Below are 18,993 nucleotides of genomic sequence, written 5' to 3'. Positions count from 1 at the left end.
GTTTTCACTACTTTAAACTATAAATTCCCAAACTGTTTTTTTGAGCTACAGTCTGGAGGTGACATGTGAAGTTAGTTGTTCAGCTAGCTGTCTTAGCTTCCTCCTGAAGGCACTTTGTTCCAAATTAAGACAGTTATCATAGAATTTATTGTTTTCTGGACTGCTTTTTGTTGTTGGTGTTGGTGTCGGTTTGTCTTTTATTGGCTTTTGAGACAGCTGAGTAGCTCAGACTTAAAAATAGAGGTGATGAAAGGCAATTTGGATGCCCAAGTCCATTTCTAAATCTAGTCCCTGTCAACAGTTCTCAGAGTGAATTTCTACTGATGTTCTGAAAATAAAATAAAATAAAAAAAAACAAACAAAAAACAACCCAAAATGTGTAAGCAATAATTCATGTTTAGAAGCATTTTTCTGTCCTGTCCATAGGGAAACTTCATCAATGAAAGTCACAGTTTCCCCATTCTAAACTGAAATTTGCTTTGTCTGGTTACAACGTAGTTATCTCTTGAGTGTCTCCCCACCATTACTTAACAGCAAGTTCATTGGAAGATATTCCTAATCCTCCTTTCTGATTCTTACTCAGTATCCATGATTCTGTTCCCTTTTTTTCTCTCCCTATAAATTTTTCTACATCTAACCATACCACAAACAATACCATACATACACTAGTAATTTACAGATTAACTTCCTTACCCAACAATTTCTTTGTTTCTGAAGTTTTCTGATGTCTGTTGTCCTTTGGCTGTCTGTTTCATGGCTATGTTATCCTGTGTCTAATAAAGTGTCTGTTCTAGCTGATGCTTTTCCTGTACCTGGTATGGATTGTCTGATGTGTTTTAATTTTTTTGTTGACCAAAAACTCTGGACACTTCCCCAGTGGAATCACTATTTTACATCACTCTCCTTTATTCATCTGCTGTTTTCATGAAACTTCTTTGTCCTTAATAGCTTTGAGACCTTTTCTTTCTCTCACAGATGGTTGAAATTGAAAATTAAGTTTTAAAGATATTTGGAGGGATGTCAAGGGAATGACAGGCAGATAACACACAGGCTGATCATATAGGTTTCATTTTCCTAGGAAACAGGTTTAAAAATATGACAGTTTTGAAAATGGAAAAAAAAAAAAAATCACAGCATCACAACATTTTCAATAAAACTGAAATAATATTTTCAATAGAGGTTAAAATGTGCATAAAACTGTAGCTGAGATTTCATTGGGAAACTCAAGAGAGAGATAAATTATAATATGAATATGATAATATTTTATATTATCTATCTATCTATCTAGATATTTCATTTTGAATTTCCTGTTTATTCCTCATTCAACTCATCGTAAGGTAGACATCTAAAATGTGTTGGAAATGTTGCATTCTAGAAGTGGGCATTTGACGTCAGACATAAGTGACTGGATTTGGTTGCTGAAACATACGTGTCTTGTGTCATTTGATACTCTCATGGATATCCAAAAAATTTGTGTGAGGATGACAGATATGCACAGAACTCATGACAGAGTCACTTGAGTCTTTCTGGTGCGGTGTATGGAATTCAGGAGTATCTAAGAGGACACTAGATGCCTATATTCAGTCATTGAAATCCTACTGCAGAAGTGGGATTCAGCTTGAGACTCAGGTATCTAAATGTAAGTGTCTTCAATTCAGGTGTCAACATGTGAGCCAAGTGCCTAAACTCCTGTTATACTCAACAGAGATGTAGCTAGTACAGTCAGTGAAGCCTTAGAGATATATTTACCTATACTCGAGATATAACACCTCAACTTAGACATCTTAATTTTTGTGTTTGAATTCTGTCCCAAACATCACTGTTTGCATGATAGATGTCTAAAGTTTGATCAGATGAATTTTCATTCATGTGTCACCACAACGATTGTATACTTTCCATGGTCTATGTGAGGTCAGTCTTCCTCTGTGTCTATGCAAAGGAACCCATTTCAAAGGCTGTTTTTCACACAGCACAGCCAGCCAGGACTCCTAACCTCTGAGAAACATTTCTGTCTTCAGACAGTACCTAACAGACCTTCCTAGCTTCCCCATTATGCTCTGGCATGAAGATCCCTACTATTTTTCTGCCATCCTTCTCCAAAATCAGGTGTCCTAACCACAGATCTTCTCTAAAGAATGTACAATACTCTCTGTACCACTTTCCTAGCTCATACATGTTACAATGTAACAATATACTGTTGTATATAACTGACTTTACTTTCAAACTTGTGGAGATTCCCTGTAAAAGCTTCCCAAGTCAATGTGTTTTGATTATTAAAATGTTTTTTGCTATGATGCCTACAACATAACTGTCAAGGGCTACAACTTTGTTTTGTCGAGACTAGGTAATGAGGCAATGAATGCTCTTGCATTGTTTTCTTTTGTTTTTCTCTCTGTTGGAAACTGTTTCTTACCTTGTGTCTTAGATATCAAACTTTTCAGGGCAGGGCTACCTTCTTGTCCAGCATTGGTAGGACACAGAATGACACCAGAGCTTGGGGGGGGTGTGGGTGGGTATACAAATAACATTGAATAAACTTGTTGAAAATATGGTTTAAATAAAACATGGTTTTGTTATCAGCAAGGTTCTTTAGAAAATATAGGAATAAAGTTGCTTAGCTGTGTGGTAGTAGTAGGGAATTATCACACCTTATAGATACAGAAGAGAAAGAAGAATACAGGAGAGGCAGCAGCACTGGCAAATCCAATCATGAAAGTATATTTAATGAGAATTATTGCATACTGTAAGTTGTGTTTTCCTGGAGGAATCTACAGAGATCTCATGGTACCTATAATTATAATCCATTATCTGTTGATCCTTCTATTTTTGACACTCTGTAGTCCCACCATTCCTTCTAAGGATGCCTCTTGCTGGCTGCTGGCTTTGATGTGTAACACATCTTTTAAGCAGCTTTGACATTTGCCTCCTCTATAATGTAATAGGTTACTTTGGTGTGGGATGTTTTTAGCTTTCCACCTTTACGAGTTCTGTGGCTTGGCTGACAGACTGCAATCAATGACTTCATTATGTGACTTTTCATCTGGTATGTGTCTTTTCGCCTGGGTACCCTGACATTCATCTGGGTACCCTGACATTCAGCTTATTTAGCCTCATTGCTCTACTTGGGATTCACTCCTCCCTCTTTCTCCCTTCTCACTTTAATTTAATAGTCATATTATTTTTATGTTTATGTGTCATGGAGGCTTTTGATGCACTTCAGGAGGAGGTGATGCTACTTTTGGCACAGTATTTATCTGGTAGCTTGTCTAGACACCAATGTCAGGTGAAGTTTTCCCCTTACTGAGGGTTGTTCTACATTTGCAAAGGCAGAGGCTGGCTTAAGTGGTTGAGAGGCCTTCTTTGTCATACTACTCTTCTCTGATCTGGATTTCTGTTTTTCTTGTGCTGATTGGATTTTTTGCAGTACATTTGTTTGTTCTGTGGCTTATAAAGAAGTCATGTTTTCTTAAGTATAGATGACAAGCTTTTGCTAAGGCCTGATTTTGCTCTTAAGTGAATCAAAACACCCTGTATCAAAGTTGCTTTGCAAATGATAATGCCGCTGGAAAAATGAGCAAAGCATATCTAAAAAATATCTTCAAGCTTAATGTCCATGTAGAACAGATACTCAAGGGTACGATTCCATGTATTTGGGACTGTATGAGATCAGCTGTAATGCGCAAACCTGCCACTTGGGGATTGTGAGAAATGATGTGCTAAATAGCTTATTGCCAGGAGCTGTGCATAAATATTGGATTCAGGTCAATAGTATCTGCAGCTGTTATTTTAGAGGGCATGGTGAATCTGTGAGGGTAGAGGATAAGAAGAAATTTAGAGCTGATTAAAGGAAATGTCTGACTAGCCTACAAAATTCATGGTCACAAGAGACCAGAGAAAGAGTTTGCAATTAAAATTAAGGACACTAATTTTCAGTCAGAAAAGAGACTGACCCAGAAGTTGGGATGTGTGTCCTTCTCCAAAATGTAGATAGAAAAGACTTCTTAACTATTTGGCCTGTTTCTTGTCCCAGCTTTCCAAGAGTAGGACACATTCCTGTCTGCTTTCCCAAATCCTTTTGGAACAGCTTCTAAGAATTTTTTCTAGGTTTGCATTTAAATTCAGGTTTCCAACCAATGGATCTTTCTCTCTCTTTCTTGTATCTTGTATTTTTTCACTAATAAAACAGATATATATACACATACGTTTCCATTAGTGAAAAAAATACATACAATATGTACAATGGGCTTTTATTGATTAGTCTGACATGTCAGTCCAAAAGGAAGAAAAAAAAATATATTTTTTCTTCTACTTGTCATGTTTCTGTTGACGTGGGTTGAAATATTTATTATTTCTGGTTTATGCAGTAAATAATTGATACCATTACACCATAAGCTTTAAATTTCTGTTCTTCTATTGATATTCACTTTTTTCAGCCCCAAGCTTATTTTCATAGTCTATTTTTCTCTATTTTTTAATTTAAAAAAATCTCTGTATGTGTTTCATTTCAAACTATAAAGAACTCTAAAAGAATGTGATTTGTTAAAGTAGTTGAGAATATTTGGAAGGAAAAAACAGTAGCTGATTTACTTTAAATATAAGTTATGTTATTTGTTCTATTTCTTGTGTCTGTATCTCTAAGGTAGCTCTCATAATATCTAGAGGAGAATTTGATCTAGAATTTATTTTATCTTTATCTTACCTTTTTCCTCCCCTCCCCTCCCCTCCCCTCCCCTCCCCTCCCCTTCCCTTCCCTTCCCTTCCCTTCCCTTCCCTTCCCTTCCCTTCCCTTCCCTTCCCTTCCCTTCCCTTCCCTTCCCTTCCCTTCCCTTCCCTTCCCTTCCCTTCCCTTCCCTTCCCTTCCCTTCCCTTCCCTTCCCTCCCCTTCCCTCCCCTCCCCTCCCCTCCCCTCCCCTCCCCTTTCCTCGCCTCTCCTTTCCTTTCCTTTCCTTTCCTTTCCTTTCCTTTCCTTTCCTTTCCTTTCCTTTCCTTTCCTTTCCTTTCCTTTCCTTTCCTTTCCTTTCCTTTCCTTTCCTTTCCTTTCCTTTCCTTTCCTTTCCTTTCCTTTCCTTTCCTTTCCTTTCCTTTCCTTTCCTTTCCTTTCCTTTCCTTTCCTTTCCTTTCCTTTCCTTTCCTTTCCCCTTTCCTTTCCCCTTTCCTTTCCCCTTTCCTTTCCCCTTTCCTTTCCTTTCCTTTCCTTTCCTTTCCTTTCCTTTCCTTTCCTTTCCTTTCCTTTCCTTTCCTTTCCTTTCCTTTCCTTTCCTTTCCTTTCCTTTCCTTTCCTTTCCTATTTTCTTCCTTAATGGCAAAGAAGGGGAGAGATGACACATACACTGAGTGTCATATACTGCTTTTTATTCTGTTATTTGATACGGACAGTAAATATCCGCTGCATAAACCCGATAGTTGCATTAAGGCAAATTAGACTAAGAGGAACAAACCATTTATCAGTGACTTCTATAATAATGGAAAATATCTGGTTGGGTCACAGCCCATATACTACTCTAACATACAGTGCATGTCAGGTCAATGAGGAAACCAAATACACCATGGCTGTATAAGCAGCCAATACAGCAGACAAGAAAGCACTTATTTAAGGAAAAGGTTCAGATGCTTGCACTTCAGGAAAGGTGGATCAGATGGTTTAAAATGTTGCAATCACTCTTTGGCTGGTTGCTAGTTTCTAGAGGGAGTCCACATGTGTCCCTGAAAAGATGGTGGCTGTACTGCAAACTCTGGAAAGAGAAACATTTAAAAACTGCCAGTGAAAATTGAAAAAGTAAGAGAAGTAGTTTGCAGTACAGAAATAATAATTTAAAAAAAAAAAAATCACATAAAGAAGGACAAGATCCCATATGCTCATGCCACTCCTGACCCATTTTTGTCCAGCCTACTCTTAAAAATCTCTAACAATGATGATTACACAAGAGTATTCCAGTGCTTCACCATCTCCACCCTTCACCAGTTTTCTAATGTCCATTGTTTGTCCTCCTAACCAGAGCAGTTATGGCTGAGAGTTATGTCCTTTATATTACCTCTTATATTCCAGGTGTGTTTATGTCTACTGTCAGTCTTCGTTCTTCTAAACTAAGCAGTCATGATTTCTTCACTCTTTCCTCACAGTTCATATTCTCAAGGCCTCTGATTATTCTTGTTGCTCTCCTCAGACCAACAGTCCCACGACCTTCCTGAATTGTTTTGCACAAAATAAGACATATAAATGAAGACTCATCATGTGAATTTTATTTTATAGATAGACAAGTGGTGTCATGGTTTAATCTCAGTCAGCAATTAAGCACCACGCAGCCGCTCGCTCACTCCCCCCCACCCGGTGGGATGGGGGAGAGAATTGGAAGAGCACAAGTTAGAAAGACTCGTGGGTTGAGATAAAAACAGTTTAATAATTGAAATAAAATGATAATAATAATATGATAATAATAATAATAATACACAAAACAAGTGATGCACAGCACAATTGCTCACCACCCGCTGACCGATGCCCAGCCAGTCCCCGAGCAGCGGCCCCCCCGGCCAGCTTTTCCCAGTTTATGTACTGAGCATGACGTCACATGGTATGGAATGTCCCTTTGGCCAGTTTGGCTGTGCCCCCTCCCAGCTTCTTGTGCACCTCCAGCCTCCTCAGTCAGTAGAGCATGGGAAGCTGAAAAGTCCTTGGCTAGTGTAAGCATTACCTAGCAACAACTAAAACACCGGTGTGTTATCAACTTTGTTCTCATCCTAAATCCAAAACACTGTACCAGCTACTAGGAAGGAAATTAACTCTATCCCTGCCGAAACCAGGACAATATCCACCCCTTATTCTATACCATTTGCATCATGCTCAAGTCTCACATTTTCCAGTACATTTTCATTAATCACCACCCCCTTTTATATATATATATACACACATACACAGATATCATTCCCTTCATCTGTGGGCCATCCCTCTAAAATGTTCGGTGAGTTCATTTAGTCCATGACTTCAGGCTCCATCTGTCATAATAATCTTTCAGGGCAGGAAAAATGGAGATGGTATGTGGTGTTGGATTGTTTCAGGTTGAAGTCAGTTCTGGTACCATCATCACTGTGCTTTGCTTGGTTTCACTGAAGTTATTCTTCATTAATCTGGGTGATTCTTATTATAATAACATTAGTATGGCATATAATATTATTAGTATTATTAGTATATCTGTGTATTATTAGTATAACTATTATAACTATAATTAGTACTTAACATCTCATAATTCAGATCATTGGCTATTCTCACCCAAAATCAAATCCCCTTGAGGCACACATCGGACTTCCCCATCCTTCCGCATTATCCACCAAGTGCACCCAGGTCCTTGAGCAAAAGCAATCCCACGGATGGGTCTGCCTCTGCCCGAGGCAGGAATAACCCAGACTGTCTTCCCCAGCATATTTTTTATGTGCACTACAGGGACTTTATTCCCATCTACAGTACGTAAAAGTTCTGACTGGGCAGGGCCTGCTCGATTGGCAGATCCCCGAGTGTTGACTAACCAGGTGGCCTTTGCTAAATGCGTATCCCAATGTTTGAATGTCCCACCACCCATTGCTCTCAGCGTAGTCTTTAACAGTCCATTGTATCGTTCAATTTTCCCAGAAGCTGGTGCATGATAGGGGATGTGATACACCCACTCAATGCCGTGCTCTTTGGCCCAGGTGTCTATGAGGTTGTTTTGGAAATGAGTCCCATTGTCTGACTCAATTCTTTCTGGGGTGTCATGTCGCCATAGGACTTGCTTTTCAAGGCCCAGGATAGTGTTCCGGGCAGTGGCATGGGGCACGGGATATGTTTCCAGCCATCCGGTGGTTGCCTCCACCATTGTAAGCACGTGGCGCTTGCCTTGGCGGGTTTGTGGGAGTGTGATATAATCGATCTGCCAGGCCTCCCCATATTTATATTTCAACCATCGTCCTCCATACCAAAAAGGCTTTAACCGCTTGGCTTGCTTGATTGCAGCGCATGTTTCGCATTCATGGATAACCTGGGCTATAGTGTCCATGGTCAAGTCCACCCCTCGATCACGAGCCCATCTGTATGTTGCATCTCTTCCTTGGTGACCTGAGGTGTCATGGGCCCACCGAGCTAGAAATAATTCACCTTTATGTTGCCAGTCCAGATCCACCTGAGCCACTTCAATCTTAGCAGCCTGATCCACCTGCTGGTTGTTTTGATGTTCTTCAGTGGCCCGACTCTTGGGTACGTGAGCATCTACGTGACGGACTTTTACAACCAGGTTCTCCACCCGGGCAGCAATATCTTGCCACAATGCGGCAGCCCAGATGGGTTTGCCTCTGCGCTGCCAGTTGCTCTGCTTCCATTGCTGCAACCACCCCCACAGGGCATTTGCCACCATCCATGAGTCAGTACAGAGATAGAGCACTGGCCACTTTTCTCGGTCAGCAATGTCTAAAGCCAGCTGGATGGCCTTCACTTCTGCAAATTGGCTCGATTCACCTTCTCCTTCAGCCGTTTCTACAACTTGTCGCATAGGACTCCATACAGCAGCTTTCCACCTCCGATGCTTTCCCACAAGACGACAGGACCCATCAGTGAACAGGGCATATTGCTTCTCATTTTCTGGTAGTTCATTATACATTGGGGCCTCTTCAGCACGCGTTACCTCCTCCTCTGGCAATATTCCAAAATCTTTGCCCTCTGGCCAATCCATGATCACTTCCAGGATTCCTGGGCGACTGGGGTTTCCTATTCGAGCCCGTTGTGTGATCAGTGCGACCCACTTACTCCACGTAGCATCAGTTGCATGATGTGTACAGGGGACCCTCCCTCTGAACATCCAGCCCAGCACCGGCAGTCGGGGTGCCAGGAGGAGCTGTGCTTCAGTGCCGATCACTTCCGAAAGCAGCTCGAACCCCTTCATATGCTGCTAATATCTCTTTTTCAGTTGGAGTATAGCGGGCCTCGGATCCTCTGTATCCCCGACTCCAAAACCCTAGGGGTCGACCTCGAGTCTCCCCTGGTGCTTTCTGCCAGAGGCTCCAGGTAGGGCCATTCTCCCCGGCTGCGGTATAGAGCACATTTTTTTATATTCTTGTCCTGCCCGGACTGGCCCCAGGGCTACTGCATGAACTATCTCCCGTTTAATTTGTTCAAAAGCTTGTCGTTGCTCTGGGCCCCATTTGAAATCGTTCTTCTTCCGGGTCACTTGATAGAGAGGGTTTACAATCAGACTGTAATTTGGAATGTGCATTCTCCAAAAACCCACCACGCCTAAGAAAGCTTGTGTTTCTTTTTTGCTAGTTGGTGGAGACATGGCTGTTATTTTGTTGATCACATCCATTGGGATCTGACGACGTCCATCTTGCCATTTTATTCCTAAAAACTGGATCTCCTGTGCAGGTCCCTTGACCTTACTTTGTTTTATGGCAAAACCGGCCTTCAGCAGGATTTGGACTATTTCCTTCCCTTTTTCAAAAACTTCTCCTGCTGTGTTGCCCCACACGATGATATCATCAATGTATTGCAGGTGTTCTGGAGCTCCACCCTGTTCTAATGCAGTCTGGACTAATGCAGTCTGGATCAGTCCATGGCAAATGGTAGGGCTGTGTTTCCACCCCTGGGGCAGTCGGTTCCAGGTGTACTGAACGCCCCTCCAAGTGAAAGCAAACTGTGGCCTGCACTCTGCTGCCAAAGGGATTGAGAAAAATGCATTAGCAATATCAATTGTGGCATACCACTTGGCTGCCTTTGATTCCAATTCATATTGAAGTTCTAGCATGTCTGGCACAGCAGCACTCAGCGGTGGCGTGACTTCATTTAGGCCACGATAGTCTACTGTTAGTCTCCACTCTCCATTAGACTTCCGCACTGGCCATATGGGACTGTTAAAGGGTGAGTGGGTCTTGCTGATCACTCCTTGGCTCTCCAGTCGACGAATCAGCTCATGAATGGGAATCAGGGAGTCTCGGTTGGTGCGATATTGCCGCCGGTGCACTGTGGTGGTAGCGATTGGCACTTGTTGGTCTTCGACCTTCAGCAACCCCACAACAGAGGGGTCCTCCGAGAGACCAGGCAAGGTGGACAGCTGTTTAATCTCCTCCGTCTCCAAGGCAGATATACCAAAAGCCCACCTGTACCCTTTTGGGTCCTTGAAATACCCTCTCCTGAGGTAGTCTATGCCAAGGATGCACGGAGCATCTGGGCCAGTCACAATGGGGTGCTTCTGCCACCCATTCCCAGTTAGACTCACTTCGGCTTCCAATACAGATAGCTGTTGGGATCCCCCCGTCACCCCAGAAATATAGATGGGTTCTGTTCCTATATATCTTGATGGCATTAGGGTACACTGTGCACCGGTGTCTACCAGAGCCTTATACTTCTGTGGGTCTGATGTGCCAGGCCATTGGATCCACACAGTCCAGTAAACCCGGTTGTCCCTTTCCTCCCCCTGGCTGGAGGCAGGGCCCCTCTAATCCTCATCACAGTACTCGTTTCTCATTTCTTGTACGTATGAGTCAGAAGTTTCTTTATTAAGATCAAGAGTAAGATCAGCCCTTCTACTCTCTCTAGGGAACTGCCCGCTGGAAACTGGAGCAGCAATTTTCCTGGAAGAACCTCTTTCTGTGATTGTTTTCCCTTGTAATTCACGTACCCGTGCCCCTAGGGCTGCAGTAGGTTTCCCATCCCACTTCCTCATGTCCTCTCCGTGGTCACGCAGGTAAAACCATAGGGTGCCCCGTGGTGTGTATCCTTTATATTCTCTCTCTTGAGCAAAAGAACGCTTACTTCTAATAGCTGAGATACTGGTCCGTATAGGTGAGGAGTAGGACCTATCCTCTCTGAGTTGCTGGATCTCCCGGGACAGTTTTTCGGACAGTTTCTCCACAGCCGAGACGAGGGAGGAAGAAAGACTTTCCTCGTATTGCCGGAGTTGACTAGCCAATTCATCCACTGTTTGTTCCTCTCCATCTTTCCAGGTTATCACTGCCAATGAATTGGCGTATGACGATGGTGCGCTCCTTATAAACTTCCGCCACATGGGTCGTGTGCACTTGACTTCGTCTGGATCTTTGGATAGTTGTTCATTGTTCAGGTCATCATAAATCACCTCCAGCACAGCTAATTCTCTCAGAAACTGGATACCCTTCTCCATGGTGGCCCATTTGCTTGGGCGACATATGACATCTTCCTTAAAGGGATACCTTTCCTTCACGCTTGACAGGAGTCGCCTCCAAAGGCTGAGGATACGTGTCCCTTTTCCAATCGCTTTGTCAATGCCCCCTTCCCTAGAAAGGGATCCCAGCTGCTTGGCTTCCCTACCCTCTAATTCCAGGCTACTGGCCCCATTATCCCAGCATCGGAGCAGCCAGGTGACAATATGCTCACCTGGACGGCGGCTGAAATCTTTTCGTATATCTCGCAGCTCACTCAGGGATAGAGATCGGGTGGTCACTGTCTCGTTTATGAGTTCTTCCTCTTCCTCCTCCCCGATCAGCGGCCGGCTTTCCTCCTCCCGTTCTCGTGATGGTCCTTCTCTAGGGTCATCTGTCTCGTATACTTCTTCCTCCGGTTCCCTTTTAGAAGAAGCTTCTTCCTCCCTTACTAAACGAGCTGACTTCCGCTTCCAAGATTTCTTCTTGTGTACAGGGGCGACTGATACTGGCACAGGCTGGTTCTTTGGTTCAGCCACAGGGCGTGTTGCTGGGGTTGGAGTGGCCGCAGTGCAAGTGCATGTCACCGGAGTCTGAGTGGCCGCAGGGCCTGTTGCCGGGGTTGGAGTGGCCGCAGTGCATGTCGCTGGGGTTGGAGTGGCCGCAGTGCATGTCGCCGGGGTTGGAGTGGCCGCAGTGCATGTCGCTGGGGTTGGAGTGGCCGCAGTGCATGTCGCCGGGGTTGGAGTGGCCGCAGTGCAAGTGCATGTCACCGGAGTCTGAGTGGCCGCAGGGCCTGTTGCCGGGGTTGGAGTGGCCGCAGTGCATGTCGCCAGGGTTGGAGTGGCCGCAGGGCCTGTCGCCGGGGTTGGAGTGGCCGCAGGGCCTGTCGCCGGGGTCTGAGTGGCCGCAGAGCCTGTCGCCGGGGTTGGAGTGGCCGTAGTGCGTGTTGCCCGGGTTTGAGTGGCTGCACGGCCTGTTGCCCGGGTCTGAGTGGCCGCAGTGCGTGTCGTTTTACTGTCAGAGCCAGAGACCTTCTCTTCCCTTTGAGGGTACTGAATGGTGTTGAACAGGGCTCGGTAGGCATGGGCCAGGCCCCAGCACGTTGCAATGAGTTGCATCTCTCTGGAGTTGCCAGGGTGACAGCATACTTTGTCCAAATATTCTACTAACTTTTCAGGATTCTGCACTTGCTCAGGGGTGAAGTTCCAAAACACTGGGGGTGCCCATTGGCCTAGGTACTTGCCCATCTTGTCCCACACACCCTGCCACTCATAATTATTCAGCCTTGGGGCAGATCTCTGGATGATATTCTTAAATTGCTTACCAACTTTAGACAAAACCGAAACAATATTCCCAAGAAGTATTAATAGAAGTATCTTAACTGCCCAAGGATGCTCAAAATACTGAAAAATTACTGTAATGAAGGAGGAAACATTATAGAAGAAGGTAGTGACACTGCCATTCTGTATTTCCTCCGTAAAAAAACTCTCAGAAAAGTTACTGCAATTGCTAGTTGTCTCCACGATATGGTATCCATGGTACAGTAACGGCTTCATTGCGAAGTTTACATACCACAGAAACGTCAAGGTCAATGTTCTAAAAACAAACCTCACAAGCGAGACATTACTATTCACTGCAGACCACAGCAAACTGCAAAACCCAACACCAATCTTTAACATGTACAGCAGGAAAAAGAGCGCGATGCAGATTATACAAATCAATATCGAGAACAGAGAAACCAACATTGTGACCCTCAACTATTAACAGATATAAGTTCCTTAATACACTCCAGTTAATCTGTTATTATCTCAAACCCTTCGTGCCCCACGTTGGGCGCCAAAAAGGACTGTCGTGGTTTAATCTCAGTCAGCAATTAAGCACCACGCAGCCGCTCGCTCACTCCCCCCCACCCGGTGGGATGGGGGAGAGAATTGGAAGAGCACAAGTTAGAAAGACTCGTGGGTTGAGATAAAAACAGTTTAATAATGGAAATAAAATGATAATAATAATATGATAATAATAATAATAATACACAAAACAAGTGATGCACAGCACAATTGCTCACCACCCGCTGACCGATGCCCAGCCAGTCCCCGAGCAGCGGCCCCCCCGGCCAGCTTTTCCCAGTTTATGTACTGAGCATGACGTCACATGGTATGGAATGTCCCTTTGGCCAGTTTGGCTGTGCCCCCTCCCAGCTTCTTGTGCACCTCCAGCCTCCTCAGTCAGTAGAGCATGGGAAGCTGAAAAGTCCTTGGCTAGTGTAAGCATTACCTAGCAACAACTAAAACACCGGTGTGTTATCAACTTTGTTCTCATCCTAAATCCAAAACACTGTACCAGCTACTAGAAAGGAAATTAACTCTATCCCTGCCGAAACCAGGACAAGTGGTTATCAAAGCTCCATACAAACCAGCAGTGCCAAGTTCAGTCACCCACACATAGGTGTATAGAACCAGGTTGGCCAATCTAACTTGGTTATGAAGAGATCAGATCATGTCAAATAGAAACTCCTAGCACTACCCTAAGAAAAAATCTTTGCCTAATGTAAATTAGCATAGTGCCATTAAAACAATTTATTCAGTGAAGCAGTTTTGATTTATAGCAATTGAGGACCTTGCTCACAACTTTTTTGGCATCATTAATCCTTACAACGGTTTGTGAAATGTAGATAGACCACCTGAACTAAATCACAGATGAAAGAAATTTGGAAGGAGTGTTCAAAACGACAGGGATCCTACCTTTATTATGGCAGTGTCCCTCAAAACATTCAAAGAAATGCTGTGTGTCAGAAATTCCATTATGAATGCCAATTTCTGGGTTTAATACCATGGCTGTTTCAAATTGCCTGGGTTTGAAACCTGAAATATATGTGTCAGTCCATATGAAACTTTCTTTAATTTAAAAAATGGTCTAAATCAGTCTTTGAAGAGTACAGGCACTCTTTTTGTTTGCTTGAAGTGGGTTTAAGACTTTCTTCTTGTCATATCCTAGATCAATAATAGTCTTCCGCTGTTAGGTAAACTATAGAGGAAGTGAGCCCTTAATCCCTTTCAAGTCTTTGCATTCTCTTCCAGTTAGTGACACTGCAAAAAAGGCAAAGGGCAATAACATGTTTGACAGTGTTCAGAGGGTTAATAACTGCTGCGCTTTTGTGCATCATTACTGTAACGTCTGAGCAGCACAGCCTTTAACATCTTCAGATGCAGAACCCTTGGTGCTTGGAGATCTTCAAGAATGTACAGAGAGTTGTCCAGTGAGTTCCTCATCACGTATCAGCAATTTGGAGGTGTTTTTGACACACGGGTACATCCAACCTAAGGCATCCAAGGATATATTTCTATAGTATTGGAATCAGGGAGTAAAGCATGGTTATTGGACCAAGTAATGTAGACTGACATATGTCTATACGTGTCTTGAATATCCCTACCAAGAAAACAAATTAGTTCACTCTACTTGAACTATTGTATACACGGTGTAGTTGATAAGTAGAGCAGGTTCACTGGGTGAAACGGGTGCCTTTTGGGATAAAGTTCTGACTTTCTGTTGTGCAAAGTGATGTCACCCTACTATAGTTGGCAGAAGCTATGTGGTTTTACACAAGATAAATACCTGTCCCCAAACATTGGCATTTACTAGTATTTATTATTTATGACTATTTGTATTTATTATTTATCTCTGTAGCCAAGTGTTTCCTGTGCATTTTCCCAGAGAAGGCCACAGTGCTTGATGCCTGCCCCAAGGAACTTAAAAACTGATCTGTAATTACTAAGAAATAGCTAAGTCTGGCAATTACTAATTTTGTGCAAGAGACACTGTATAGTTCCTAAAAAGCTTCACGAAGGGAGGCAACAGAGATTGGAAAATGACTAATTCTGAACCATCAAGTATTTAATTCCTTAAGTGAAGTTGTGTGTGTGCATGTGTGTTGCAAAAAGATAAAATGATTTCTCTATACATTTGGCAATTAACTCTTTTATGGACTTTTTTTTTTTTTTCCAGCTAGAGCATATCTTACCCGTCATTTGGAAAAGCTAAGCACACTGTGATTGCTAGCATACCCATCAGCAATACACAATCTCCCTTATTTTAAGCTTCAGAAAACAAATTGAGAGAAGCAGAGAAGTGCTTGGCCCCAGACACCTCACTGTGATCCCCTAACTAAAGAATAATGGATCTGTGCTCTTACCCCACTGGCACCAGAGTAAAGTCCGTGACACAGTTAGGTTTGCAAAGATCACTTGAGATGTCCATGGCATTTCCCAAACTATTTTACAGGGGAAAAAAAAAGCAGGACTCAGCTTTTTAAAACCAGCCTAGCCTTTCAGAGGAGCTTCTGGCTAAAGGGATACATAATCTGTGGTCACGTCTCAATCTTTATTAAGTCACCTGCTTGTGATAGAAGTGAACATACATGGAGTTAAAAATATTTATTTTTGCAACAGAGGGAAAATTCACATTCTCAATCTATGGGTTAACCCTTCAAACCATGGGTGGAATACTGCAAACAAAGATGTGGGGCAGTGTAAAACAAAGGCATGAATGATAACTGTGACACAGAAAACAGACATCACAGATGGAGAATTTTTCAAGGAAAGAGTTAAAATCTGACAGAAGTCAATTTCACTTTGATTCTTCCATGACAAGGACATTTAAATATAGTCAACTAGGTGTTAGTAATATTGCAATTTGGGAAGTGAAAACACAGTATGAGGCTGAACACAAGCAAGGTGGGAACTGATGACTAGAGAAACATTAAGCAAATTACAGGAATCTCCCTTGTTTTATAACAGGAAGCTTGGCCAGCAAAGTCATGAGCAACTTACTCATCCCCTATGCAATGTATATTGATTTGTTACTTTGTTTTGTTTAATCTGACAATAAATGAGTGTATCTCAAAGAACTGGAACAGTCTAGGATCTCACTTATTGCTACTGCTTGTCCGTATAAAATTGCTAGCTTAACAAATGGATGAAGTTTTATCTCCATTCTATAAATAAGGAACTCAGGCACAGAAAGCTGAAATATAAGCTTATACTGCTGCCAAAGGCCCAACAGAGCCTTAAGTAGCTATATTTAACCTAATTTTGGTCTAGCAGAATACAAACTACTTTTGATATGTTTACATAACTTTTGACTGCAGCATAAACCAATCTTTTGTGATTTATGGCAGAAAATGCCCGTAAAACTTCAACCGTCTAAAAATCAGACATTTATTGTAAGCTTATTATCAATGAAGAGGGAGATTAGTATATCCCAAGTGCTAGTCAGTTCAATCTAAATCATCATAAGCTTGTACTTTAGCAATAGAGTCACCTAACATTTGCATGCCTTAAATTAGTTGTCTCCCCTGCCCTAGGAATTTAACTTACCTTTTCTAAGCACATTCCTTAGTAAACTGTCTTTGTTTCTGGTTGCAAGCTTTCCAACACACTGTCATTCTCCACATTACTTAGGTATGCTTCAGGGCTCAATGAAGCTTGGGGGAGGAGAGCCACAGTGCTGCTGTGGCTTCCCTGTTGCATTAACATGGCATGTATCAGGTGGCCCTGGCAAAGGGGCTTTTATGCCTTTGGTTCCTGTCCTTTCTCCGTTAAAATGGCCTCTGCAGCTTCCAGCAAGGTGAAGGGAAAACTGTTTCGCGTGGTGTAAAGTGTGAGTTAAATAATGCAATACACAAAAATGTCTGCCCCTTGACCTTGAAATGTCTTCAGTGCCTTGATGACATTGCATGAATTTTAAATGTATACCATTTCATGCCCAGTTCAATCACAGTCTTCTCAGATGCTAAGTACAAGCAAATATTCTAATCATTTATTTTAATTTGATACTACAATTGTGAAATATCATGAACTATACCATTGCTTTCCTCTGCAGTTCAGTTCCTGTTGCTTATTTACATGAGCATTCCTTCCTGGCCACTATCAAAGTGTTTCAGGAAAAGTCAGGCTCTCTGTTGACTATTATGGAAGTCTAGACAACCAGTTGGGATGTGGACACCCACATCCTTAATGTCAGGTTGAATAAGTCAGGTGAAATAAACTGCATTTTAGGGCTTGATTCAGTTGCCAAAAGGTACATGTCTAGTGCCCTGGAGTACTTCGAATACCAGTGACAGAGCTGGCAAATGTCACACCTGGTGTCACTTGGGGGTTCCCTAGGGTGCCTGAAATGTTTGTGTTGGCACATTTAGTACAGGACCTTCTGGAGTGGCAGCTGGAGACGAGGAGGGACATTTTGAACATCCATGTGTATATCTGGGCAATTCTAATCCTTGTACTCAGCAAGTTAGGGGTATGATTGCTCTGACCAAATATTAGTATTTACTTTAAGATAGGATGACTTATACCACAAACATTGTCTTTATTGACCAGCTCTCCTCTGAGTACAAAGGAAGTCAAGAGGGACTTGCAGACAACTACACTGTAGATGCCCACATTTAGTCACTCAAATGAATCCCATCTTAGCAATTTATACATCCGACTTCCAGAAATGAGAAAGAATACTCTTTGGTCAAAAGGCAGGAGCCCAAAACACAAACGCTGTAGTCAAAAAAAGGAGGAATATGTCCATGAGCGCGGTGTTCTGAGGGCATAGCTCATTATTTTTAATTCTCAGTCCCATTTCCTTCAAATGTCAGTTGAATTTCACTGACTCTCGAATGTGTCTAGGCATCTACTTTCTTCCTACACAGGCACATAATTCCCTGTTAGTGTTGTGAGTAAAGAAAACTGACTGTGCTTATGAGGTTTGGTGCCTAAATGCTGTTCTATCCAACAGTCTGTGATGACCTGTTCTTTACAGATGCTCTCTCTTTCTTTGAAAGTATTCATTCCCCTTTTTCTTCGCAGTTTCCTACTGAAAGACAAAACACATGGATCAAACACAAGATTAATGGATTCCTTTCAGTGGACTTCCACAATAACTTGATCAAGAATAGATAAAGGATAGATATAGGACGCTTCCTGAACAGAGTTTGAGTGGAGGCTTCAGCATGCACCTCTGTGAATTACTGCTTGATTAAAGATTGATCTCTTTCAGCAGATAAAAAGAAAAGCACCTATAGTACAGTGCATTTGTATTTACAGTGCCCTAAAGAAGGCAGAGAGGTTTCATATGTTTATGTTCTGTTTCTGCAGGAATTCACATACAGGCGGACAGAAGTCTTATTGTGCATGAATAACAAGCATCCAGCTTGTAAATCAGAGCGGTCAGGCAGGTCTTAACACGGGGTAGCCAGAGTCTCTGAGATGTGAGGATGAGAGTGGAGTGCTGCAGCTGTAAAAGCCCAAAAACAGGGGGTCGCCGAGTGTGGAAAGCGGACACAGCTCCTATATTTAAAAGTCAGAGTATTTATACTGTAACAAAGAAATTTAGTGTATTCATTAGTAAGTTTGTGATGTAGTTACCAGAGGGAGGCAGAGAGGCACTATATGAATATGAGTTATGTGCATATATATACACACATATATATAAAACGTGTCCACATATATATAGATACACTGTGCTCATTTTCTCGAATATCTGTTTTTCAGACAACACAATAAAGCTCCTGATTAGCACACCTGACAACAGTTCCTGTTCCATATACTTTCTAGAGGCTGTCTTTAACCAGGATTGCATTTTAAATGATAAACAGTAACTTTCCACTCTATTAACTAAAGCACATTAATTTTTACACAATCTATTTTAAGCAAGCAAACATATGTAATTCACACTTTTTTGAATAGCTTAGGATTTTCTCTAAGAAGTGTTATGCAAAGATTGCTCTGTGACAGATCATCTGTGTTTATGTTATAAATTAGTGTGAGTGTTATGTTAGCCATTGTAATTATACACCTTTGAAAGAGAAAATTG

Source organism: Aptenodytes patagonicus, chromosome 2, assembly GCF_965638725.1.
Source record: "Aptenodytes patagonicus chromosome 2, bAptPat1.pri.cur, whole genome shotgun sequence".
NCBI lineage: Eukaryota > Metazoa > Chordata > Aves > Sphenisciformes > Spheniscidae > Aptenodytes > Aptenodytes patagonicus.
This window is presented reverse-complemented; position numbering follows the sequence as displayed.